The sequence below is a fragment of the Ovis aries genome, chromosome 2 (genome assembly GCF_016772045.2).
Source record: "Ovis aries strain OAR_USU_Benz2616 breed Rambouillet chromosome 2, ARS-UI_Ramb_v3.0, whole genome shotgun sequence".
Lineage (NCBI taxonomy): Eukaryota > Metazoa > Chordata > Mammalia > Artiodactyla > Bovidae > Ovis > Ovis aries.
The window spans coordinates 153,271,757-153,284,007 of record NC_056055.1 but is presented as its reverse complement, the minus strand read 5'-3'; the positions used below and the strand labels follow the sequence as shown (position 1 = coordinate 153,284,007).

The 12,251-nt window shown below is 39.1% G+C and overlaps 1 protein-coding gene across 2 annotated transcripts in view; it reads left to right on the top strand.

Moving 5' to 3' along the window:
- GPD2 (glycerol-3-phosphate dehydrogenase 2) overlaps nucleotides 1-12,251 on the top strand; it is a 242,418-nt gene that overhangs the window by 2,477 nt on the left and 227,690 nt on the right. For both annotated transcript variants that reach the window (XM_060411146.1, XM_042243836.2), the window contains exon 2: nucleotides 4,012-4,195. The gene's annotated coding sequence lies outside the window, so the exon portion shown is untranslated. The remainder of the gene's footprint in view (nucleotides 1-4,011; nucleotides 4,196-12,251) is intronic.

Below are 12,251 nucleotides of genomic sequence, written 5' to 3'. Positions count from 1 at the left end.
TTCTCCTGTATTCAGGTTGGGGAAAGGCAGAAAACATAAAAGCAGAAGAAACAAGTTTAGAGCCAAAGCATTTGCTTCACATAGACACTACCAAAGTGTGATCGCAACTAAAAGTTAACCAGTATTTTCCCGGTTCCAAAAGCACATCTGTCTCCCGTTTCCATAAAATGTTCTGTATCTCTGATTTAATTTCATCTTAAAGTTCTTTCTTCTGGAGCTTATAAAGAGGTATTTTTCTTTCACTGCTACTTTTCTGAAACTTTCAATTTCTCACATAGTTTTAAACTCTTTTGCTTATTTCTTATCCTTTTTTCATGCAGCCGTGGAATGTAACTTAAACTTTTAGAGTAAGAGAACAGATTTGGGGGCGTGGGGGGATGGGACAAATTAAGAGAGTAGCATTGAAACCTACATCCTACATTCAGTTCAGTTCAGTTCAGTTCAGTCGCTCAGTTGTGTCTGACTCTTTTCGACCCCATGAATCACAGCATACCAGGCCTCCCTGTCCATTATCAACTCCCGGAGTTTACCCAAACTCATGTCCATCAAGTCAGTGATGCCATCCAGCCATCTCATCCTCTGTTGGCCCTTTCTCCTCCTGCCCCCAATCCCTCCCGGTATCAGGGTCTTTTCCAATGAGTCAACTTGCATGAGGTGGCCAAAGTATTGGGAGTTTCAGCTTCAGCATCAGTCCTTCCAATGAACACCCAGGACTGATCTCCTTTAGGATGGACTGGTTGGATCTCCTTGCAGTCCATGGGACTCTAGACAACACCACAGTTCAAAAGCACCAATTCTTCAGTGCTCAGCCTTCTTCACAGTCCAACTCTCACATCCATACATGACCACAGGAAAAACCATAGCCTTGACTAGATGGACCTTTGTTGGCAAAGTAATGTCTCTGCTTTTTAATATGCTGTCCAGGTTGGTCATAACTTTCCTTCCAAGGAGTAAGTGTCTTTTAATTTCATGGCTGCAATCACCATCTGCAGTGATTTTGGAGGCCCCCAAAATAAAGTCTGACACTGTTTCCACTGTTTCCCCATCTATTTCCCATGAAGTGATGGGACCAGATGCCATGATCTTACATTACCTCCTGTAAAATCAGCCAGTGGAAATTTGCACTATGATGCAGGGAGCTCAAACCTGGTGCTCTGTGACAACCTTAAGGGGTGGGATGGGGTGGGAGGTGGGAGGGAGCTTCAGGAGGGAGGTGTCATGCCTATATGTATGGCTGGTTCATGTTGATATATGGCAGAAACCAACACAATATTGTAAAGCAGTTATCCTCCAATTAAAAATAAATAAATTTTAATTTTAAAAAAAGTTTAACAGACTGAGAATTAGAGTATCCAGACTAAAACAGGAACATGCCCAATTTTAGAGAGGTGAAAAAAACCTTAGTTCTAGGACCAGTAGAAGTGAAACAATCAGTTTTCTCAAAAGCAAAAAAAAAAAAAAACAACAAAACAAAACAAAAACAGAACCATCATGCTTAAATTTGTAAAAGTAGGAAACTGAAAAATTTGGAAATCTTTTGTTTGGATCTCTTTGACACCATAAAGGTTGTTACATTTTTTTTTAACTGAATGTTTTAGCATGTGGACATTTCTCAATATTTCCAAAGTTTCTGTGTACCTGAAGTTAAATCCTTTGAAAAGACTTCTCTAAGGTAACAGTATTGAAGAATTTATTAGAGAAACTATTGTGCAGTCTTGCCTTATTACTCAGTTAATCCTGATCTATGTTTAGAGAGGTGTGCCAGCCAGGTTGAGGCTTCAAAGAAACGAGCACAAACATTTGCTGTTTCCTGTGCAGTAGTGCAGTAGAGATGGAAAATAGTTTGGGTGATAGAAAATTCATTTTGGACACTATCATTGAAGTCCTAAAATAAGCAAATGCAATAACTTTTCAATGGATAAACAATAAAAAGCTACTGGATTCTCAGTATTCCAAATGAAAAGGGGCAAGCAAGATTATAGAGCTAGGAGCTTTCTGCATTTAAAAAGCCAAGAAATAAAGGTAGGTGGTGTTCTTAAAAGAAGGTTGACTAAATTCAGCAAAATTAACGGCTTCCAACATCGGTTCAAATTATGAACATACATATATAACCGGTTCTTTTTTTTTTTCTCCTGATTTCAATGATTTATCCCCAAGTTGTAGAGCCTTTGGTAACTCCTTGATGGGACCCATTATAGACAACTTTGTTTTTCCTGCATAAATTATAACATCAAACCTGGATTTGTTAACAGTGAATTTCTAAAACTTCTTAGTGGAGGCTTCAGGATCCCAGGCCTGTGTGCTCTCTGATTCATTCCTGGCTCTTCTCTCCCCATCTCTGGTTTGTAATCACAGAGGAGCTGATCCTGCAAGCAGTGAGCAGCATTGCCTTGCCTTCCCTGAGGAACTAGTGCCAGCTGGGTGTGACCAGTGGGAAGCAGGAAAGGAGAGAACTGGAGGATGGGGCAAGCATAATATTCCTCATCTGCCCCCTGCTCTGAAAAGTGAAAGTGTTAGTCGCTCAGTCCTGTCTGAATCTGTGACCCAATGGACTGTAGCCCACCAGGCTCCTCTGTCCATGAAATTCTCCAGGCAAGAATACTGGAATGGGTAGCCAGTCCCTTCTCCAGGGGATCTTCCTCACCCAGGTATTGAACTTGTCTCCTGCATTGCAGGCAGATTCTTTACTCTCTCGGCCACGAGGGAAGCCTGAATGCCTTGTGACCCTTGACCCTGGGCTCCAGTAACATCGCCTTTTCTCTTTATTCCTCCCACTTAAGAATTATAGTTGTTTTATCCTATTTTTCAGGATAGTTGTTTTATCCTAGAGTCACTGCCTTCTTTGAGGGCTCTCTTCTCCCTTTTATCACCTATTTTTACAAATTCCTTGAGTTAAATTCTCCCTGTGTTGACTTCTTAGAGCAGTTTCTGTTTGGAGCCTGACTCTACATCCTGTTGAAAGGCATCAATGATATACATGAAAAACTCTGTTACTCCTTGATTTTCTTTTGCTGGAAATTCTTTATTTTAAATGTGCTATTTAAAAGTGCTAATGAAGATTCAGTCCTCAAAAAAGCAGAAACCCCGCACATTTAAAAACAATTTTCCGTGGTCACAATATTCAAAACTGTAAATACAAAATAGTATAAGCTTATATAAGTCAGATCGGAGCTATATTTAGCTGAGACTGATATATAAATTCCATCCTAAAAAGAAAAGTAGCATGTGATACCTGTCAGGACAATTACATCACACATTCTATATAAGGGCTACTCATTTACCAGCTTATTTGCCAGTGGTCTGTTTTCTCATATCAGAGAGAAAGGAGGGGGAGAGAAGGAAAGAAAAAAAAAAAAACAGAACTTTCTGTACTACCAATTGGAAATGCCATGTGAGTCCTTGAATAATATTTTTAAATCTTAATTATGTTTACACTTTTTTTCCTCGTATTTTCTGCTATTGCTTCTCTCCTCCCCATGTCTGTAAGCAGGTCTCTTGCTAAACGTTCACTGTCCCAAGACATGGGGAAAAAAAGGCAAAACAAAAGTAATCTATGCATGCTTCTGGCTTTGTTTTATAGAATCCTGAATTCTCAGGGAAAAGGGTTTCTGGACAGGACTAAATATCCTGAAGGAGCTTCAGAGGCAGACAGTGTTTCCTTGAAAGTAGGAAGAGGATACCCACAGGCACATAGAAGGGGAGAGAGAAACAGCGTGATGGATGTTTCCTGAGGAAGATACAAGGAGCTGGGAGCTGATACTGGAGGAGTTGTTGAAGCACGGAATCAAGGGTAGATGGCAAACCAGTCCCTTGAGGTCATGGTTCTAGTATCCAGATGTGTCGTGGCAGATGAATCATCACACAAATACCACCTGGACCTCATTCATCTGTACCAGTGCTTACCTTAGTTCTTCCTTATGTTGGCCAGTCAGCACGCCAAGTAGCCACAAGGACAGTCAGGATATGTGTGGGAGCCACCAGGAATGATCTCTTCGTTTTTTGTGTTCTTAGCACTTCAGCATGAAAAGATGAAAACCACCACAAATGCAGCAATGCCACAATGCCACAAAACTGCTAGCAAATGCAGCTGACACAGAGAAAATGGATCCAAGAGATGGAGGGGAATTGGGAGTTCAAGACATTTGAGCCTGGATCAAACTATTCCTGAAGCTCATGAGACCTATCAGATTCTCATGTGAGTAAATCAGTTCTCTTTTAGCTACAGTCAATTGGGACTGAATTTTCTGCTATTTGAATTGGAAAGAGATATACTTGTCTCTAATACCTACCTGTTCAAGGCCTTAGTGCTGGGACAGAAATGCACGTACAGAACTTATTGGATGACTAAATTTGATGAATACACATAGGATATAATTTATTATGTTACTGTTACTAGGCAGGGGGGAGGGAACATTTCATATTGTTACATAGGGAGTGGCATGTCAAAATCAAATAGGAATGCCCATTTTGGGTTAAACGTCTTTCCCTGGGGGGCAGAAGGTAAAGAATCTGCCTGCAGTGCAGGAGACCTGGGTTCAATCCCTGGGAGAGGAAGATCCCCTGGAGAAAGGAATGGCTACCCACTCCAGTATTCTTGCCTGGAAAATTCCATGGACAGAGGAGTCTGGCGGGCTACAGTCCATGGGGTCGCAAAGAGTCATACATGACAGCGACTAACTCCAGGGAGGATGAGACTCTTCTTGTCACAGAGACATTAAACCCTTCTACCATCACAACAGAGAGTATAGTGGTAAAAGCTGGAGACAGGAAACTCGGCAACCTTTTTGGTCTGTGTGTATCTCCCACCTTTTTACTGTCGATGCACCCAGCCTCAGCTCCCTGTCCTAGTCAGTGAAAACTGGTTCCCCAAGTTGCCTGTGTTGCTTCATGTATTAGTACCTTTGCACAAGCTCTTTCCTCAGGTTGGAATGAACTTCCCATACAATCTACCCTTCAATACTCAGTTCAGAGACTTTAGCTTCTGTGAAATTTTACCTGACACCAAAACACTGCCATGCTCCCTACATCTCCCACCTACACACTCTAAAATTGATCAGTTACTTGTCATACTCTGTTGTGACCCATATTCAATTTTTTGTTTATTTCTCTATCTCCCCTCTTAAACTGACCTCTATAAGGGCAAAAATTCTCTCTAATTTATCTTGAAATTTTTAGGACCTGGCCATTGGGCTATCTACAGTTATTTGTAAATAGTGGAAATCATAGACTACATTAAGTAAATGAATGTGGAAGCAGAAATAGTCATACATTTTTACAGCTGAGATCTTAGAGTCCACCTTATCCTTGTGAATGAAAACATTTACCATAGTAACAAGAATAACAAAGAAATAAATTCTAAGAGACTGATTTTATTGGAACCCATCACATGATAGCATTCTTTATTCTTGAGCAAATTGTAACCATATATTACAAAGTTTAAGAATTCTCACTTTTTAAACTTTGGCTAAGTTACTTCTCTTTTTTAAATTTTAAGATGTTCTTTTCCTGTAAGTATTTTATACCTATAAGTATTTTATACCCCAGGGTATAAAATTGCTCCCTAGAACTATGCAATATTTGTGATTACAGAATATTTTAGTATAGCCAAGAACCAAAACATTAATTCAGATAGCAAATGAAATCAGATACTTAAAAGAGCCAAGTTAATTATACCTGGAAAAAGACCCTCCACTCACTTTGCACACACACACACACACACGCGCGCGCGCGCGCGTTCGCTCGCACACACAAACACATGACATTTATATCTATATTCTTTAATAATTCCATGATTTCAACATTTTTGTGTAGGAAGGGAGGTGCTGTCACTTGAAAAGGTTACTGTGATGCATCCTGTTTCTTACAGACCTATAGGAATCTGGGCATGGTTAGAAGCAGGAGGATGAACAAAGTGAGAATCGACATAACTGAATAAAAATGTAGCCAGTTATCTCCATTTACGGTAGACTTGGTGCAGGTTATGTTATATTTAGGGAAATTTTTCTCTTCCTTAACATGAACTGTCTTTGATAATTATTATTTGCCTTTGGGAGATATGCTTGTGTAGAATTCAGTGGATGACCAAGAATAAGGTGGCAAATCTTCACTGCTACCAGTGGGCACAAGTTGAAATGCAAACTCTATAAGGGGCTGTGCTTTTAGAGACCCTCTATAGTGTTATCTCATAATGCTTAACTCAGGCTTGGGAAAAGTGTTGCTGCAAATATACAAATATAATAATATCCTGTGGGTTGCATTGATTGGGAAGAGGGCTGGATCTTTCATGAAATTAAACTACCATGAGTAGGGCAAACCATGGTAAAGATGTATAGTATAGAGACCTGAAGACAGGCACTCCCTGACGGTTCAGTGGGTAAAGAATCTGCCTGTAAGGCAGGAGACACATGAGGTGTGGGTTTGATCCCTGAGTCAGGAAGATGGCAACCCACTCCAGTATTCTTGCTTGGTGAATCCCCTGGACAGAGGAGCCTGGCTATAGTCCAACGGGTCACAAAGAGTCGGACACAACTAAGCACCAGCACCACATTTTCTAAGAGGAGAGTCAATTACTGTGGGACTTGAGGCTAGGAAGCAAGACTAGGAATCAGGGTGTGCTCTTAAAGGGATCTCTTTGTAAGTGGTAAGCTTTTTATTGTTCCTTTCCTTTAAACTTTTGGAAAGTTTTATTTCATGAACAGTTTATAATCTATCCTTTATGTTGCAATTTCTTCCGTTTGTTTCTCACCTTCAGTCAGTATTAACATCTGCACAGACTTGAGTGGTGGTGGGGGACGGGGGAGTATGAGACAATCAAAGCAAAGAAGAGCACCGCAAATGATAACCTTCTGCACATCACACTTCCCTGAGGCCAGGAGTGTGATCCCAAGGTCTGGCAAGTAGCAGGTGAGTGAATGGTGGCCTCTGAAGGCAAAAGAGGAGAACAGGGCTCTGAAAGAGCTGTAGATGCACAGACAACTCAGGAGAGGGGGCAGAAACTTTCTTTGCCAAAGCTGTCAGAGCTTCTTGTCCATTCTAACTCTAAACATTGTATCCCCTCACCCCTATTTCCTTCCCCTCAAAATCTGACTATCTCCTCCCTCTTCCTTCACTTTTTATCATTTTTTACTTGAATTCTGACAACAGCTGCCTATATTGTTTCCTACCACTAGTGCTTTCTTGCCCTAGTCAGGTTCTGCGCCACACGACTGCCATGGGACTGCCATGCTTGTCTTTCTAAAGAGTGTTGGCCCTTGACCTTCCCCAGTGCTTGGCCAGTACCTCCAATAAAAACCTTCCTTCTGCTTGTTTATTGTCCTTGGGATTTCTATTGAAAGTTGCACTTTTCTTTCAGAGATGTAGGTTTTTCAAGCTGGTAGCCATTTGTTCATTAAGAGATGCCATTAGAGTCATTTGTCATGTTAAGATGATTTCATTTAAAGATTTACCCACTTAAAGATTACTCAAGTTTTCAGTATTGAGACAGATGGCAACACAGCAGAAGCTTGATGTGATGTCTTGGAGAATCTGTCAGTTTTGTTTGGGAAAGTAAATGTTCATATAGTCAAAGGATTTTTTAGATAATTCCATAATCTCATCAAATATTTTTGGTCCTAGATGAATCTGTAGATGGTAATGTGGGCCGTGCTAGAGACCATGGTGGGGTCTTTGAACACAGATTTGGAATACAAATAGACCAATTTGGGGGCGCAAGGATCTTTACCACTGCGTCTTGTCTTTATCACATTACATCTGGGGCTTTATTATACACAAAGCTCACTTAATTTCCTGGAAGTTAGTTATTTATAGCATTTTCAAAAGTCTTCTATGAAGTTAAATTCATACCCACATTTCTAATATGTGTGATGGTTTATAAAAACTTGGAAGAGGAAGGAGGAAACAGAAAATATGCTCCTTTTCCCAATAAGTCATAGTATTGAAAAGCGACCCAGATATAGCTTTGAAATCCAGTCTGGAGCTCCCATTATCCCTCTCTTTTCCTATCTTTGGTCTTTTTTTTTTTTTAACTATGCTGGGTCTTTGTTGCAATACTCTAACTTTGCATAGGCGCTGGAGAGCTCAGGCTAGGTAGTTGCCCCACAGCATGTGAGATCTTAGTTCCCTGACCAGGGATCAAACCTGTGTCCCTGCTTTGGAAGGTGGATTCCTAACCGCTGGACCACCAGCAAAGTCCCTTTGGTCTATCTTGAATGGTCTATCTGTATCTTAGAGAAGTATATCACTGATGTCTTCATAAGTGACATTGGTATAAAATTTCTCCTTATATTAACAATGTTGTTATAATACATTCAACGTTGGTATTTAGTTTATATGCCTTAAATCCAAAAGCTCTTCTTCACCCACTGCTGCCCACGTATGCTGACAACTCTTCTGATCCCAGCAGGAGTAACAGATTTCATTTCTTAAACATTGCAGAACTACAACCAGAGTGTTATCATTAGATGAAAGATCTCATACTGGCTTTGCAATAGGGAAAAAAGAAAGAATCGAGATGAAAAGAATCTAGGCTATTTAAAAATGCCCCACATTTTCAAAACTAATTCCATTTGGTTTTCAAAGGTAACATATTCAAATGGCTCAAAATTCAAAGGGTAAAATTACATCCAGAGAATAATTTCCATCATATCCCTGTTCCCCTGCCATGAAGTTCAGGCTAAACCAATGTTTTAAAATGTTTGTGTTTTCTCCCAGAGATAGTCTACATGTATACAACCAAATGTGAGTTCGAACATTTGTTTAAGTATGTTTGTTATCTGTTTTCCCTTAACAGCTTATTTGGGAGATAGTATTGTATCAGTACATAAAGGGCTTTTATTTTTTCTGGTTGCATACTATTCCCTTGCAGGAATATACATAATTTATTTTATCAGTACCTAGTAAATGAATATGTAAGCTGTTTCTAAAGTTTTGCTAACACAAAGAAATCCCTGCACCTACATCATTTGCTTTAAGGATAGAGATTTCTTTAGTATAAACTCCTAGACATTGAATTTCTTGCTTAAAACTATAAATTTTTAAAGAATGTAATTTATTCATTTTTTTGAATTGTGATAAAAATTTGAAAGGAACAAAAGGATAAATCTTGAAAAGTAAGTTTTCCTCATGCCCCCTTTGCCCAACCCCACACTTCCTTTCCCCAGAAACCAATATGTCACCAGCTTCTTATATATCCCTTCAGAGACTTACTCACACACCTAGTACACACATGTACAGACTCCTATGCAGGAGAATGTCCACATGAGAGAATTTAATGTATTTAGGCAAATATGTATTTTCTTCTAAATTGTAGTCTGCAGAGATCATAAGACTCTTGCTAATATGGCTGACAGCATTCAGTGTAACCATTTAAGTCAGGGACATATTTTTATTGCCTCATGCACCATCAGCATTTAGAGTAATTCTACCACTTTTATCTGTGCACAGCTGTTCTGTGTGGAGGGAAGGAAGCATATGGAATAAAGAGCCTTGCACTGTCCTCAGCCAAAAACTGTCTAAGGAGATCTGGTATGGAGTTTGACTTGTGCGTATGGTGAGCCATAGTTACCCTGTAATTCTGTACTCTTATTTAGGGCTTCTCTACCCCTTTTTCTGTGTTGGATTCTCTGTTCTCTCTGCCCATGTACTCCTCTTTCTCTTAGTGCTCTCCCCCAAATTCTCCTCCCTGCCAACATACATTTTCTTTCTCTCAGAGTATATTTTCCAGTAGACTCAGAGCAAGAGTATATAGGAGGTAAATTTTTAAAGATCCTACATTTCTGACAATCTCTTTATTCTTTCTTATAACCTAATTAACAGTTTGGCTGATAATACAGTTTTAGGTGGGAAATACTTTTTTTCAGAAATTTTAAGTCGTTGCTCCAGTCCCAATCTTACTGTTAAGAAATGCAACACTATTGTGATTCTTGACCTGATATTTTCCTCTCTGGAAACTTTGGGGATCTTTCCTTTGTCTTCATTATTCAAAAATTTTCCAGCGTTAATGCTTTGATGTGATTCTGTTTTCGTCCATCATATTGAACACTGAATAGGCCTTTCAGTTTGGAGATTAATATCTTACAGTTATGGGGAATTTTCTTGGATTATTTCACTAATGATTTCCTCTTGTATGTTTTCTTTTTTCTCCATTTCTGGAAATATCTTCATTATACATTATACGTTAGATCTTCTGGTCTAGTACTTTAATTTCTTATCACTTTTCTACTTGTTTTTATTTAATTTTGTTTCTGTTATATTTTTAAAGAAAATTCTGCCCCTGTATTTTCCAATTGATAGTCTCATAAACTTAATTTTTAACTTATTTTTATGGTTGGAAAATATATATAACATAGATTTACCATTTTAACCAGTATTAGGTGTACGGTGCAGTGGCATTAAGTAAGTTCACACTGTTGTGCGACCATCACTACCATTCACCTCCAGAACTCTCATCTTCCTAAACTGAAACTCTGTACCCGTTAAGTTACAGCTCCTGTTCCTTCCTTCCCCAAGTCTCCTATCCCCTCTGCATTAGAGATTTTCTCAGATGTCTTATAATCCTTGATTTTCTGCTTCCAGGTAAGAATGAAAGGCTAAAAGTTGATTGGGAGCTCTGAATGCATACACCCATATGGAACTCACCGATCATGAGCTTTACTTCAAGGTGATCTGGAAAGACTATTTGTTGGATATCCTGGTTAGCTATAGTTTTAGATCTTTCCAGGTGGAATGGCCAGGTATTAGGGAAAAGTCCACCTTTCTGCTTTGTGGAGGGTCAAGATTTGGCTGCCAGTGTCCTGGGAGCTGAGTGGAAAAGGAGCTTGAAGGGATGTTTTCAATAGAATATTAGGTCTTCAAATGTGCCTGGCTTCTATATGTCCAGAATAACACGAAGGACTTATTCCAAAGTGGGGAGAGTCGATCTTCCTTTGGCATCAGTTTGAAAAGGAATTCAAGAGAGAACTGCTTCCTGGTCAGCTTTCACCCAATCCTCCAGGACACTGTTCCTCCTTCATTTTCAGTTTCAGAATTCCCTAGAGCTGTCATTTCTTGGAAGATTCTGTTGTGTTAATGGAGGTGTTTCTCAGCTTTCTCCCTAACTAATTTAGTTTCCTCTCTTTGAGATCTGCTAAGTCTGTCAGATTTCATTCACCTATTTTCCAGTTTTCAAAAGTATGTTGCTGTCATCTCCTCTCTTTCTCCTTGTTTTTTTTTTTTTTTAAGCTTTTTATTTTGTATTGGGGTATATAGCCAATTGACAATGTTGTAATAGTTTCAGGAGAAGGGACTCAGCCCTACACATATATGTATCCATTCTCACCCTACACCCCCTCCCATCCAGGTTGCCACATAACATTGAGCAGAGTTCCCTGTGCTATACAGTAGGTCCTTGTTGGTTATCCATTTTAAATATAGCAGAGTGTACATGCCAATCCCAAACTCCCTAACTATCCCTTCCCCCCATCCTTGTGTATGTGTCTTTAAAAAGATTTATTTCGCCAGATTTCCTGAAGTGTTGGCAGTTAATGTGTGTGTTCAGTCCTTACTTCTGCCCACCCTGGCATAGCATATTTAATGCTTGCCTGGAAAAAGAGGATAAGGATCTCCTTGATTCAACAAGCTTCTAATAAATAAGTTTTGGAAATAAGTTTTATACTACTAACTTAATATTGCCTCATTGAAAATTCTCTCACTTCCTCATTTTAAGGAAATATTTAGAAATTGGTTTATTTCTCCACCACTAAGTTACTCACCCTGGACCTAAATCATGAAGTGGCTATTCTACTAAGGCAGTTGACATGTCAGGAAATAAATCTCCTTTTTGATAGTGTAATCAGTCCATAGACACTCTATTAGGAGGAATAATCATTAAGAGAATTATATTTACTTATGGTGGATTTTAAATTATTTGGGTAATTTGGTTCCCATTTATCAATAAAGGGGCTCCTCTAGTTTTGGGTTTGGTTTTTTTTTTAAGATTCACATATTTTCTTTGAGGTCATTGCAGTTTGTCAAAGTAGTGTCGCACCTAATGGAAGTGAAATAAACTTAAAAATAAAAATAGCACCTGTTTATTACTCAGATATATCTGTTCCCTCTGCTTCATTTTAGTCATAGCTATTTAATTTCCTGAAACAAAAAACAAACAGATTTTTCACTAATGTCAGTACTGCAGAGCTAGCATGGGACAGAAGAGCCAGCTGTACTCGATTTCATCTTATGCATCATCAACAAAATTGGCAGCTCGGTTCTGATTT